Source organism: Struthio camelus, chromosome 2, assembly GCF_040807025.1.
Source record: "Struthio camelus isolate bStrCam1 chromosome 2, bStrCam1.hap1, whole genome shotgun sequence".
Taxonomy (NCBI): Eukaryota; Metazoa; Chordata; class Aves; order Struthioniformes; family Struthionidae; genus Struthio; species Struthio camelus.
This window is the reverse complement of record NC_090943.1, coordinates 159,990,511-160,005,292: the sequence shown is the minus strand read 5'-3', so window position 1 is coordinate 160,005,292 and position 14,782 is coordinate 159,990,511. Positions and strand designations below refer to the sequence as shown.

Sequence of the window (14,782 nt, the reverse complement as noted above, 5' to 3'; positions counted from 1 at the left end):
TCCCCTGCAACAGATGTACTAACCGCAAAGCGCTCTGTATACGTCAGTCAGCTCCACACCACCTGGGCAGGAAATCCCATCTGCCCTGGGTTCATGGCATACGTACTGCAGCATCGACCTGAGCAGGCACACCAGCTGCTTCTAGCAGCAAGGGTTTGCTGGGTCCTTGAGACTGGTAAAGCTGTAGCTTACAGCCAAGAGTTGCCGACTACAGCAAAGATGGTGCAGCTCTGGAAATAGCTGGCAGAGCACCGAGTCTCCTCTTGTACCCATAACAGCTGTCAGCGGCCTCTTTGGTGAAACACATCTTTGGCAAAATACCTTTTCTAATCAGTCCTTGACTCTGATTTGCTACTATTGATCAGGCAGGATCTGGATTTTTAATACTTCCGGGCCTTGCAGGAAACTCATCCTTCCCACTCAAAGAGTCCCTGGGTTGGCAGGGGAGAGAAAGGGGGCCGGCACCAGGAGATACAAACTAGAGCAGGACGGAAAGTGGAGACTTGGGAAATAAGGGAATAAGGACCTGCGTTCATTTCATATTAAATGGAGAATCTGAATTAGAGATCTCGTGTCTGATCAAACACAGATTTTCTCATTGCGAAGTCTGTAAGCGATGAGCTGTGTCCAGCACCCAGCAGAGCCACACACACAAAACAAAAAACAACAAACACCAGACGTTAATGAAAGAGTAAAATCCCATTGCAGTAGTCCTCAGTGGACAGTTCAAACCACCTCACTGCTGTCCCTGAACCTACTCCTTTGTGCCCTGGCATGACAGCTAGAAACAGCTTCTTCAAAAGCAGAAGCTAACTTAACCAGTTCTAGGTGCATATATACTGTCTAAATCTCTAGAGCATATTTTTGCTACTGTACCCATCACAGAGCTGCCCACTACGCATATCTGGAAAAACGAAACCACATACTGACAGGAGAAGCAGCTTCAGCGGGGAGCAAGAGCTGGGATGCCAGCTTCCAGCCCCACGTACTCCAAACACAGCGCCAAGCAATTCTCTGCACATCAGCTCCTGCAGCACTTGAGCCGATAAGGCTCTCGCTGAACACAAGCCGTTAACACGATAAACGGAGAGCCCAGAGGAGAGGCTGGATTACGGACGTCGCGGCGTATGCGCCCGGGTGCTCTCCTGATCGCAGCCACCTTCCTGCTCCGCTAATGAGGGACGGGGCTGTCCGCATGCTTAAAGCCAAATACATGCCTTAAGCATTTGGCTTGGTCAGGACTATTAAGCGCCATTTCCCGCTAACCTGGAACCACCAACATTGTAGCTGTCACTTCCCAAAGCATTAGCACCTCTGAGCCAACTGCGCCCAGCAGGATGCTCCCGCATCGTGCCCCTCCACTTACTTAAAAGCGGCCTCCTTAGGGCTGGGCAGCCCCCTCGCAAACACGAGTCGTAACACAGTCTACCACGGTACGATCTCATCCCTTTCCACACGGGAACCCCCTTAATGGGCCAGACTGCGGGAACGCAGCTCCGGCGTTTCTGCTGTGCCGAGCTTCGGGGCTCCCCAGCAGCTGGTCAGAGGCTGCCGTGGCCAAAGCGAGCGGCCGCAGCCCGGGCAGGGAGGCTGGCGGAGAAGAGCTGGGGAAGGCAGAGGGCGGTCGGTTTCTGTCCAAGCGAGCAGCGTGCTCCTTTCCACGGGAACACCGCCGATTTGCCTGGAAAAGAAACCAGCTTTTGCACTTCTCCACCAGTTTCAAATTCGAGTTTCCACAAGCTGGCATTACTTACAAGGCACCTGCAGGACCACTTCACAGGTCAGCTAATGTTATGACCACACTAGTTTTAAAACTACAGGCGAAGAAAAGAAACAATAACAACGCAGCTGTGGGTTTCCACCATCTCCTCTTCTGTTGCAATAAGCAAGGGGATGAGCAAGGGAACAAATGGCACCTGGTTTTCTATGAATTCGTGCTCACTGACCTTTATAAACTGGAATACACTGAATATTCTCAATTATTTCCACATATTCCCTCAAAATTCCCCTCTGTTTCTCCTCACAGTCGTCCTCCCACAGTCCTTTGGCTCTGATCTACGGCTTGCTGTGTTTGACTGCAGTTGGGACCAGACGTTATTAGAGACAAACATGCGACTGTCCAAACACCAGGTCCCCCCATCCTCCTGGTCGTCCATTTTTATGAAACTTGCAGAAAATTAGTTATCTTTGAAACTTCTGCCCCTGCACGAAATCCAGTCAAAACTGGTTAAAAGGCGAGAGAAGGGGGCAGAAGTCAACGGTATTGCCCTCGCCGCTGTCAGAAACTGTGGCAAATGTACTAAGTCTGCCTTGCAGATCACAAAGCACTTGTGATTTTTATGGATGAGGGAAGGGAGGTGCAAGGTAGCGACCCGAGAAAGGGTGGCAGAGACAGGACTGAAGCTACAGCTCCCCTCGCTGCTGCTGCGCTGCTCTCCTGGGCCACACAGCTTCACTTGTAACGGTCTGCTCCTTCTTTGATGTATGACCTTACCCGAGAGTCATGTGGCAACATCAGCAAAGGGAAGAGAATCAAAGGACATCAAAGCAAGAGCAAAGCTTATTTATATTTCACTGAATATCCTCCTCCCTCCCCCCAAAAGGAAAAAAGACCTAAGAAGAGAAAGATAAAGGAAAGGGATGGGAGAGAAAGAGGGGAAGAAAGAGAAACATCTAGATTACTCCTTCAGATCAAAGGTTTCTTAGAAGTCAGACTAAATGTTTTCAAATCCATCTGAATTCCTCATTTCCTGGGACCTCACTGACTCCTCCACCGAGTTGGCTTGCTCTACTAAACTCTCGCACCTCACGAATCCAGGCTCATCAGCCTAAGCAAGGATGCTCAGGAAAGACAAAAGGGCCAAGATCCCTCCAAAACAGCTGTGAAATAAACAGGTGGATGGATGCAAGACAAGAAATTCTGCCTGTTAAGATTTTACCAGAAAACTCTACGGATTGCCACTTGTGCCTGTTCCATTTCACACAAATAACACTTATTTCCGTAACTGTTGCTCTGCTAACTCACTATTTTTAATAGTTTTTCTGCCATATGAGAACCACTATCTGCTGTGCAAACCAAACCTCAAGAGTCAAACGCTTTGTTTTGGAGGCCACTAACAAAAGAAGAGAGTTTCTATCTGAGACAGGCAATTTTGGGCAGGGAGGAGAGAAGGGGAAGGTCATGCACAACCAGAGACTGCGTGCCTTTGACCTTGATGCAAGGCAGCATCCTGAAAGAGAGGCAGAAAAATAAGGCCCAACACAGCTTCACAGGCTGCCTTTTGCCGTCAGAGGAAAGTCTCCTTAGTGGGATGCGTGCCTGAGTGAGGAGGTGGTGCGTATTGGGACTTCCAAGGCTACTGCCCCTCCAGGACCTCAGCACACACCTCAATTGGGATAGATTTTTATTAAGTTGCCAAGATGTCTTTCCTGCCCTGGAGCCACCAGTCAGTTCTCAGAGTAAATAAGGACCGCGTACGCCACATCTCCAGGAACGGTGCCTTATGCATTTGGAGGGGCTGCCACATCGCATCTAGGAGCTGTTACAGAGCACGTTGGGGGAAACAGCAGAAGCATCTCAGAGCTTTCAAAAGAAAGTAACCTGCTGGAGCATCAAAGCCATCACAAACAGCTTTAGACACATGGGGCTCCTCCTGACAACACTGCTAAACAGAGCTGCTTTTGCTCCTCTGATTGCGGAGCGAAGTGATGCTCCTGGGCGTCGAGTCAGCTAGAGTTCAGGTGGCAACACAAATACTAACTTGACTGCATGAATTGCCAAATTTTACCTGCAGATGGCCGTTTCTGTGACTAGCAATAACCAGCAGTGATTTCCAAAACTGGGGAGAGGGTGGGGAGGGGACGAGGGGAACAAATACCCCTCGGGAACAGCCTAGGTTTAGCAAGCAGCAAACCGAGGTGGGAAACATGGACGTTTCACCTCACAGCTCATGCTGAGTTTAGCGTGCGCACACCCCTCCGAGGGACAACCTCCACAACTGGTGCACGCCGAACGGAGCTGCACCAGGGACTGATTCCTCCCCGCATGTTTATAACCTCCTTTGCTAAAGCCCGGCTTGTTTCCCTCTTCATGTTTTGTGGCTGATGGGAACCCAGGCGACCGACCACCTTCCTGGCCGGGGATACTGCTGGCACCGCAGCCCCGGAGCTGGCCCCCGCCGGCCGGCCCTTTGCCCCGTGACTCAGCCGGCCGAGCGTGCGTGACTCACCCAGGCGCCGGGAAGGAAGGTGGCTTTCCCCCAGCCGAGCCCTCGCCTCCTTCCTGCACCCCGCGTCCCCTCCAGCTAGGCTGCCGTGGTTCCCTTCCGCCTTGCCATGCTGCAGAACGACCAAAAAAAAATTTTTGTTTTTTGTTTTTTTTTTGTTTAAAAAACAAGCAGACACACAAAGCAGCGAAAAGCACCCAGGTTAAAAACAAAAGCGTTCGTCTCCAAGCAGACAGCTGCGCTCGTGAACCAGGTCCAAACCAAACCGCAGAGAGCGTGCGCGCAGCAGCGAGAGCTTTTGATTTGCTTTGCTTCAGAAAAGTGATCTGGGAAGGGAGCGTAGAGGTCAGAAGCAATGTGTTCTTTTAAACATACCTCCTCAAAAAATGCATCGCAGCAGTTAGGAGAGGGGCCCTAGTCTGGTTTTGTTTAATTTCCATGAGCTAACGAAATAGTCCAACCACAGTCCTATGATCTTTACGACCCCTCTTAAAATGGCCCCAGAGCAGCAGACATGAGAACAAAGTGGCAACTAATTTGGAAACTCTGTGCATGAATAACAAAACACCAGATTTCCTAGTTGGTCTCTTGGCTCCCAGACAGAGGGCAAACTGGGGAAACTGTGGAGAACCACAAGTTCTGGGGAAAAATAAACCAGGTTCTAGGTCTTGCTGGCACTAGGAAAGGCTTACTTGTGTAGCAATGCCACCTTTCAGCAGCAAAAGGTAACTCCTGCCTCTCTATAGGCTTCTCAAGTGAATTAAATCTGGCTGGTAAAAATACTTTCGTGCTGGTAAAACTATACCTGCCCTAGGGTATTTGCCAGTTTGGAGCTGTTTAAAGAAAAAGAAAAAAAAAAAAAGGAAAATCCAACGTAACCTGTGCCAGCATTACTAATCCAACCAAAGCTGCTAGTGTGGACTGGTGTTACATACGGTTCAAGCAAAGGGCTGAAGAGTCAAAAAAAAAAAAATTACAGCTTTCTCTTGCTGAACTTTGAGACCTTTTTGCTCTCTCCCATCTTTTTTCTGTGCCCCTAGCTAGTCTGATACTCCCATCCAGCTCTCTCCCAAAAGCGAGCGTTTGGATGGAGGCTGAACCCTTTCCCGCAGTGCTGTATTCCCACACCGGCTTCTCAGGGGTGGTGGCAGGGTGGGAATTTTCCATGGCAGCTGGGATACTGCCCGTTCACACAACGCATAACCCAAAACCCTGAGAGAAAACCCTGGGAAAGCGGTCAAGCAGCGGAGAGATGGAGAGCGCGGAGGAGTCGGCGACGCGGCCTTCACTCCTATCCAAAACCAGTGAGAGTGCCTGAAAAAGCGTGTCCAAAGATTATCCCCAATCTGCAGAGATGTGCCGTCACGAGGCAGGAAGGACCCTGCCTAACTCTCGCAGAAGGGGGGCGGCACACCAGGAATAGCACCGCTTCACACCGCATCTCGCTTCCAGCTCAGAGGCAGCCAGGGCTGAAAGAAAGTAATACAACAAAAAGACCGAAAACAGGTTGAAACTCCCACCCAGTACAAATGATTTTTACCTTTCACAGATATACTCTACGCTTTTTTTTTTTTTAAAAAAAAAAAAACCCAAACACTTTAGTGAGACTTGTCTGATGGGCCAAGAAAGTTTTTTTGCTACTTTTCCTCTTACCGAGTCGCTTGCCACGCGCCAGCGGCCAGCTCCCAGCACCTGGCCCGACCCGGAGCGAAGAGCAGGGAAAGCAACGACACGAGGATACCCACAAACCAGCGCCGCGACGCAGGGACGTCCGCTTGCGAGGGCCAGCGGCAGTCTAAAGAGGGTAGAAACATTTTACTGCTTTACGGCCCGGGAGCTCGGTCTCCACCAACAGCATCCCCTCAGCTACCGACAGCGGGAGCAAACTACACCCTTGCCACTAAGCAAAAAAAAAAAAAAAAAAGCCCACACGTCTGAAAACTCCCGCACCCAAACAGGGATGTTTCATGCTGCCGACGTACAACCGCTCCATATAACTTTGCCGTTCCCCTTCCTCGGTTTTTAAATGCGGCAAAAGTAACCGGGGAGTTGCGCAGGGCGGCGCGCTCCGAAGGACTCGTCAGGCACAAACTCCTTCATCCCCTGGGTTTCGGGGTGTTACCCTGCTTTACCAGGCGGCAAACCCACCCCAGCGCGCCCGAGCTCGGCTGCCCCCGGCGGATGCCGCCAGGCCTTGCTTCCCACTAGCTTGCAAACAACACAGAGCTGGTTTTAAAGCAGGGGCCCCTCATGCATCCCTTTTTTTTTCCCCCACCTCCAGCCCGGGCTGGGGGATCTGCCACCGCCACGTGCGGGCCAGCCCTCCGCCACGTCACATCTCCTCCGCGCCGCGGCGGCTCCCTTCATTTCGGGCTTGCTTCAGCGACGGCCCTCTGCCCCCCAGCCTCGCGGGGGCGTAGCTCCCCCCAGACTCCAGCGCGGGCGCCCGCGCAACCCGCTCTTCACGCTCGACTCCAACCTGCCTGGCTGTCCAAGAGTCACGCTCGGAGCAGAAATTAAATTAACGTTATGCCATAACACCATAACCTCCCCCCCGCCCCCGGCCCAAATCAGTTGCTTTTCACCCAGGAAAGTGGCAGGGAAAAGAACACACACAGCCGAGTAACACCGTTACCCTGCTCCCTGTCAAAGCGGCTGAATCCACATTCGCTAACGGTGCGGCAACAGCCCCCTAGAAACCCAGGGATGAGAGGTGGGAGAAGCATTTCACAGCGCGAAAATGAAAACGTCTAGAGCGATGTTTTTCCTTCCTTGCAACTGGTTTTAGCGTGCAGCTCTTACATTAATAAATCAAAAAGCGTATGAGCCAAGCGCAGCAAAAACGCCATCGCTCTCCGCTGTGATAACGCACTTAAAATGGTGCTTAATTATACACGGGAGTGCAAGCACAAGCTTATTCCTATAATCCCATTATAATTCCTGCACAGTGGATCAGGATTGTAATGATTTACACAGGAAAACAACAGAAAGAAGGGAACAATTTTGTGAACTACAGACTAAAGCTTTTAAAAACAGCGTTTAAGTCCGATCAGCCTGAGGCTCCAACACCATCGCAGTTCTCAGTATGCTGAATAAACCAAAGTTAACAGGGAAGTGCATAGACCACCATATTCATCATTTTTGGGTACCTGTGAAGAAATACAGTTTGAAAGTGCTGCATGTTTTCCGTTCACACATGTTGATATAGACATATATAACGAGAAGAAAATTAAAATAATTACATAAAAACCCAAGCGTGTAGACCTTACTGACGATGGCAGGTTGCTACAGCCGTGAACCTGATGCCCGAATAGAAGCAGCGATTATAATTTCTCTTTCTTTTAAGAAAAGAGAGGCTCAAAATTCGCAAAGGTAACTAGCGAACCCGGCTGCCTCCAGGGCTCTCGACGCCCCGACTCTCAAAAGCGGACGCCAACGCTTTGGCGAAGCAGGGGAGGTAAACCGATCCTGCCGGCCCCTCTGCCTCGCACCCCGGCACAGCGAGATACCGTAGAAACACGTGCACAGAAAGATACGGCTGGGAGGGGAAAGGGGGGAGTTAAGGTAGGTTGAGACAGGGTTTTCAAAACAGACAGAAAAGTCAAGAGTATTGTGCTCACAGCGTATCCTTTTAGAGCTAAAACGTTCTCATTTCTACTGCTGTAAAGCCAAAGATGTGGTAAAACAACAGGGTTTCTGTGCTGCGCGTTGCATGAACCCAAGTGGTCATGCCCTTCCTGGAAAGGCCCAGCTTAGTGTTGTGCGCTGTGAACGTGCATTTTGTATTTTAAATACCTATCTGTGATCACTAGGGTTTTTGTTTGTTTGTTTTAAATGCAGGTTTCGCTTAGTTGTTAAAACCTGGAATAGGTGCGATTTTAACACTTCTGGTCTTCGGAAAAAACGATGGAGCAACCTACCCAGAGAGGAAAACATTACCTTACATACTACTTCATGCCCTGAAACGATGTTTATGTCGTAGCAACGTCCACTTATTCCCCCCAAGACAGCGGCCTGAATCTCCGGCCTGGCGCGAGACGGTTCCCCTGCAGAAAGGCGCAGTTCAAACCGGCGGCGGGGCAGAGCTGGGGACAAAATCCAGTTTTCCTTGTTTCCTGGCCACTACTTTCTCCGCCACAATAAGGAGACCTACAGCTTGCACACCAAATAGGGCGCCCGGGACGATCGCGACCGGCACACGAGGGCCGCAGCTCCCTCCGGTTCCCGATCTGGCTGCAGTCTGGGAAACGTCTCTCCTTACCGCTCTTCTGAGCGGGATGTATTAATCACCCGCCACCCCCTTAAAATACTGCTCGATACAACAGCAAGTGTCCTCAATGTCCGCACGGGGGTTTAAGCTTCTTGCAAACTCCCTGCATCAATCCCTTCCAGTGGCAGTGAGCTCCAGAGGTTAATCGAGTACCACGTCAAAATTATCCCCCTTAATCAGTGGTATATTTATTCCTGTGAAAGGTATTTGCATGTTCATAAGAGAAAAAAAAAAAAAGGGCAGCAGATTTCTTAAGGGAGAAAGAGAAACACTGAAAACATTCATTCTGATCAGTTCAGCTTGTGCAGCAATCTGAATCCTCCTCACTGGACTGGATTAAAAACCACTAGATTCAAGTAATTCCTTCACATTAAGTTTAGGCAGGACCACGTGGTGGAAGGACAAGAGACTCACAGATATCAAGCAAAAGTTACCTGTATAGCTGAAAATATTGTATCCCTACAGGTAACACTAGGATATATCCACATTTGATTTTACAAAGAAAAAATAATTTATTCCATTTGAATATTTGGCTTCATTTCTTTTCTAGATGCCTTTAAAGAGCAAGTTATTCCTCGGTGGGGGCGTGCGCGGGTTGAAGAGTACTCTTTGCTCAAGCAGCTTTTAGAAATCATTTCGCTGCTCACATCTGAACAGCAACGCGTTCGTCCCCTTTCTCCTCCCTGCGATCTCTTCCACGACACTGCCACCTAGACAGGGTATATCTCTTTGCAGAACTAATCTCTCTCTTCAGATCTATTGCTGTTGTAAGGATACTCTCAGTTAAGTGTCTCCAAAGCAGAAAGAAGATTATTATAGAATCAAAACATCTCATTTGATTGATTTCTCTTCTCCACATGCTTCCAAAACTTAAGCAGCAGTACAGAAGTTTTTCTGCTTCAGGATTTCCCATGCCACTCACCCCCCTCAGCAAGTTTTTCTACCCTGGGAATTGCAGAATCATTCGTTATGGTCGAGTGAACGTCTTTTTTTTTTTTTTCCCCTCCTCCTCTTCTCCTTCTCTCAGGAGAAGTTAAGACACTCTCAAACACGAACCGCAAAGGGGAAGAACTACTCCCACCAGAAGTGCATCCCGGGCGTTCCTCCTGCAGAAACACCAGGGCACCAATGCGTGTCCACCATCCCATCCGGGAGATTGTCCAGACCAGAGGTGAGGCCCGCAGATCTAGTGACTTCTCAGAATGGTTTTAATTTGAAAGAGAAAGGAAAAGAAATCCATATAATCAGGATGTTCAGCTTTAACGAAGCAGGCTACGCATGCAGACTTGGGGGACTTTTAGCCAGCCACATTATTCCTTGATATGGGAAGCATCCCTTGTATTGGCCTTGTCCAACAAAACAGCAACACTGAAGAAGTCTATGATGTTTGCCAGAAAGAGGAAGGGGCTAATAAGCTAGCGTTTAGTGTTAATTGTGTTGCACACCTCTCCCTTTGACTCATTCAAGATGAGTGTTATAAAAGTGCAGATGGTTTGCGATGTATAATGCTGATGAGTCACTCTGACCACCCCCCCCCAGCTTTTCTGGGCATCTTCACATTCCTGAATGACGAGTACAGACTGCAGGATAAAATACTACAACAGGCTAGCGTAACACCTTCCTTTCATGTGATTTTACCTTGCTCCCCAGAACACGGCTCTTCTTCTGTCCAACCCCCATTTCTGTTCGCACCCTTTAACTCTGCTGGATTCACATCACAGCTATAACAAAGCAGTCGAACTGACACTGCTTACGCGGTCTGAGCTTCAGCAGCAACTATTACAGATGTCCCTCCTGCAAAACCACACCGCCCCTACAAACCACCAGCCAGATTTTCCAAAAAGACCCAAACATTCGGTCTCTTCCAAATTAAGCCAGAGGACATTAGATAAACTTCACATGAAAGACACTTCAGGACAACTCTAATTTTAAGCACACAGACAGGCTGCCTCTGGCCTAACTCGCATAGTTGAATACCCTGATGAATTTAGGTGGCAAGCCTCAGACGCTCCCAGGTCCATGCCAAGGGGTGCAAGCAGACCCTGACTCATCCACCGCTGCCAGGTGGCAGGAAGCCCCTTGTGCAAGGTCAGCTCAGGTCCCCGCTAGCTGGCCAAATGCGGGAAGCGCTCTGCCTGGGGCTCCCCAACATGCAAGCACGGCATTACGTGAATGAGCCTAAACCACTAAACCACGTTCCCTGCTGTCCCGGCATGCGAGAATCCCTCCCAAGCAGCAGCATCTCCCTTTAACAGCTAAGGAAGGTATTGCCCTGGGAAGCACTCTCCATTGCTTTGACTTCCTTGCTCCCCTCAAGCCCCAGGGACTAGTGGGGTTGGGGCTACCAAGAGGTTTTCCAAGCATCTTGGTATAAATAAGATTCACTCTGATCTTGTCACATTTTTAATTAAATTTCTTCTTGCTACTTGTTTAAAGGAAAGAGTGTTTTGCCAAGAGTGTCCTTGCACCAGATGACAAAAAACATAGTTCCACATTTGGAGGCTTTTAATCCTTAAAAGCAGTCACGCGACTTCAACTGATGATGTAAAGTAGGCATCTTTTCTAGGTCCCGTCCCTTCCCCTCACGTAGAGTTGGCCTTAGATAATTAATGACCTATGGTGTTCAGAGGAGTCCACCGGCCTAGTATTTGAAGGCTTCACAGCTGTTAAGGTATCCATCCTTGCAGCAGGCCCAGGAGCTCAGGCAGTGCTATTACCCCCCTTGCTTGGATGGGTAATCATGACACAAAGACTGTGGCCAAGGTTTCATTAGATGGCCGCGCCAGTCTACACCCTGCTGCTGCCAAAAGGGATGATGTTGCCAGCCTGCCCAAGTCAGGCCTTGCCAGCGTCACACCGGAAGTCTGACAAAGCTAGAAATTATATTCAGGTTTACCATGCTACAGGCTACTGCTCTATCTTCTGATAATCAACATTATCCTCATTACTCATGAGTTAAAAATATTTAACAGCCCTGCAAAAGGAGACGATAGTCTTAATTTAGGTGTCAGTGAACCACCACCAGGGTCACGAAACCTGCCATCACAACTCACTCGCTAGCGATCTCAAAAGAGGAAGCAAAAGTCTGGAGATCAAAGGGCCGAACTAGCTGCCTTCCCTTAGAAACAACTCACCAGGCCAGGTGCGTGCATACAGCAGAGCAGCCTGACAGCTGCTGATGGTGCCAAGTCTCCCTCAGTCTTTGCACCAGCTGAAAATTACTGTCTTGCAGCTGCAAGAAAATACAATCACCAGCCAAGCAGTGCCAAGTCCTCCTCATCTTCCTTTGCTTGAAGGCTACAGTTCCAGAACTCCCCTCCCTTCCATTTTTTTGCCTAAATTTTGGAAAGTCCAGTATTTAAAGGAGGGTCTCTGAGTGAAAGTGACCTTCTCATGACGACACCCAGCCCACCTCAACCAAAGTCTGTGAATATACTTGTTCTCTTCTCTCTCCAACTCTGAAGGCCCTAGAAGTCTTGCACTACTCTGAGTTGAGCCATACATCTTTCCATCGAGGGTATGTTTTCTTCCGCTGTTGGTAACACAAGTCAAGAGCTCCTTGCATGCCTCACATTATCCCTTCGTCAGGTCCGAGGTCACATACTGAAAAGTGATCTTCTAAAAGATGCTTAGCGACGCTGCTTTCCATCATCCTAATCACATACCCTGCCTGCTGAAGTTGTTTCATTACATCTGCTCTTCACCTCCTGCAGTTCCCACTTAGATCACCTCTGCACATCATTTTGCCCTTACTGGCTTCAAATTTTATCTCAGCACTGTGTTTTACACGGGAATGAGGTCTGGGCACCTACTGAGAAAAGGCGAGAGAATTAAATATACTCTGAAACCACTTGGCTTCAGTATAATCCTACGTACAGCAAGCTAGAGCCAGAGGGCCTATGACATGTTCAGGGGAACAGGCAAAGAAAAAACACCTGCGTGTATCCCCTTCACCGCTGGTCACACAACACTTCTCCCCAGCTTACTGAGAATTTCAGACATCTAATAAAAGACCAAAAGCCATCACTATTGTGTGTCATAAGAAGTGAGCTGAAGTGTCACTGCTGTTCTCAGTCTCTGACTCTTCTCTATCTGCTGCTTAAAAATAATAGTTGTTTGCAGCTAAAATTATTCAAAGAACAACACATTCTTGTTCTGCACCAATGCTCTAGTTTCATCTTTCATCCAGCTAATATGCTCCCAATCAAAAATTCATCTTCCTTAGGATAATCACACATTATTAAAAAAATTAACACAGACATGAATATGCAGATTTAGAAAGATTTTTCGAAACAGCACCTGCTCATGGTGAACAGGCCTGCCTTGCTATGTAGCATGCTGGGATTTCGGTTGGCTGCATACCATTTATTAAGCGTTACTACTGGCAAGTCCGGCATCTACGAGGCAGAACGGCAAACACATGCATTTTGCCTTTAGGGATCACGGGACCAAAGGAGCTTCCTTTTCCTCTTGGCAGCGCCCTTTGCTGCTTGGCTCCGTCCTGGAGCAGAGCCGCTGCCCTCTGTGCACAGTCACAGTTTGGCTGTTGGGAGAATTTGGCAAGGCCACAAAGGACCTTTGTCCAGACCAGAACTCGGGTGCCCGACGCCGCAATCCTTCCCCCTTGTCACACAACGCTGCTTTTCCAGGGCTTGGTTACAAAAACCCCTCCTCCCACCCCAAAGCAATCCAAAAAAGGAGGAAAACAAAACAAAAAACCCCAACAAAACCCCACCACACACCACCAAGCCATGACGATAAGAATACTCCCCTGCTCAGATATTATATCCTGTGTGAAGTACTGCAAGGGAGGGGAGCCCGAGGGAGGGGAACCGTCGCTGCTTTTTGGGGCAGCAATTCCTGCGAACCCTATCCCGACTCGCAGCCAAGAGACAACAGGGCTGGGACATTGCAGGAGCTCCAGCTTCAGGGTTTTTTTGCAGTGCTTTTGCTAGATGGATACTACAACCTGAATATAAGGATCTCTGATTCTCAGGTTCATTCCTGTCCTCAAGAATCAACCTGTTACTGTGTCGGCCTGCGCAACGAGGGTCCCCGGCTCGCGGGTGGGAGCAGCCAGTCCCCACGAGCTCCAGCAGGAGGATGCCAGCAGCCTGGGGCAGGAGACGGGGCACAAGCACACCTCAACACGACGCTGGGGGGAAAGAGTGGCACGTAGCAGAGCGGGAATGCCACCTCTTGGAGCTGCATATGTGAAATAATAATAAAAAAATTAAGAAAAAAGTGACTATCAGATTGCTCACAAACTATTTATGCCCTAGTTCAAAAGAAAGATTACTTCATCCTCAAATAAGAAGTGGAAGAGAATGAAGAGTCTCTGCAAGCAAGTGAAGTTTCATAAAACTAGTCAATTTTTTTAAAACATAATCACAAACGTAAAATATGATCAGCCTAGCACAATCGATACCTCAGAAGAATTTCATCACAGAGAGAGCCACAAAGGGGGAGACGTTTTGTTCCTTTCATTTCCCGCTCTAAACTTGTCAAGTGGTGCAGAATAAACTGGCTCCTGCTTCCAGAACTGGGTTGGATTTTGAGCATTCACAGTTGAGACACTTGGGCGCGCCGGCAGACCGTCCCTTACGCTCCGAGCTGCAGAAGGACAACGTTTCACCCCAATAGACTTTTTGCGTGCTGAGGAATAAGCCGCCAGCAACAAAGGGGAAATGGCCAAACCTCCCATTCACCAGTTTTTCCAATGTAAGACTGTTTACAATCTTAAAAATGCAACAAAGTACACTTGACGGTCACCTCCTCCTATCTCTTCCCACTCGTTCTAATTTGGGCATACTTACTATCCCCTGTGCAAAACTAGAGTCATTACCGGCATCAGCCTCTGTCTCTCTGGTGCCCGATTCCCCTCGGGCTACTCCACAGCAGGTCCAGATGAACAAATTGTTACAACGTTTCTTGAGCAATACTTCAGAAATGAAGAAAAAGGGGAACTGCTTATTAGAACAGTTTCTTCCCGAGGAATATTTGTCCAAAGCCTTTTTTTGAAGCTGGGTTTCTTCTCCTCCTGTTCCGGAGAAGGAGGGATCTCATCTTCAAAGGCCAAGGCTGGTTCATCCACGTGAAGAAACATCTCCCTCGGGGAACACACCTTAGTCGCCTCTTACAAGGTCAACTGATTATTTCATACCACTTTTTGGTATGTCAGAAATCTGTCACTGAGCAATTTCACTCCTTTAAAAAGGTATCTGAAGGATTTTTTTTTTTTTGAGTAATTTCATAGGCATAACTGCTTTTAGGGGAGAATCAAAGT

At 48.7% G+C, this 14,782-nt stretch overlaps 1 protein-coding gene across 5 annotated transcripts in view; it reads right to left on the bottom strand.

Moving 5' to 3' along the window:
* The window catches only part of ZHX2 (zinc fingers and homeoboxes 2), an 80,024-nt gene that overhangs the window by 11,272 nt on the left and 53,970 nt on the right, over positions 1-14,782 (bottom strand). The window contains exons 1-2 of one of the 5 annotated variants that reach the window (XM_068933196.1): positions 5,880-6,023; positions 4,230-4,338 (exon numbers count right to left, since the gene is read on the bottom strand). The exons of 3 other annotated variants lie outside the window; for them this stretch is intronic. The gene's annotated coding sequence lies outside the window, so the exon portion shown is untranslated. Of the gene's footprint in view, positions 1-4,229; positions 4,339-5,879; positions 6,024-14,782 lie in introns of those variants that run through there. One more of the 5 variants, XM_068933195.1, reaches the window with a different exon arrangement.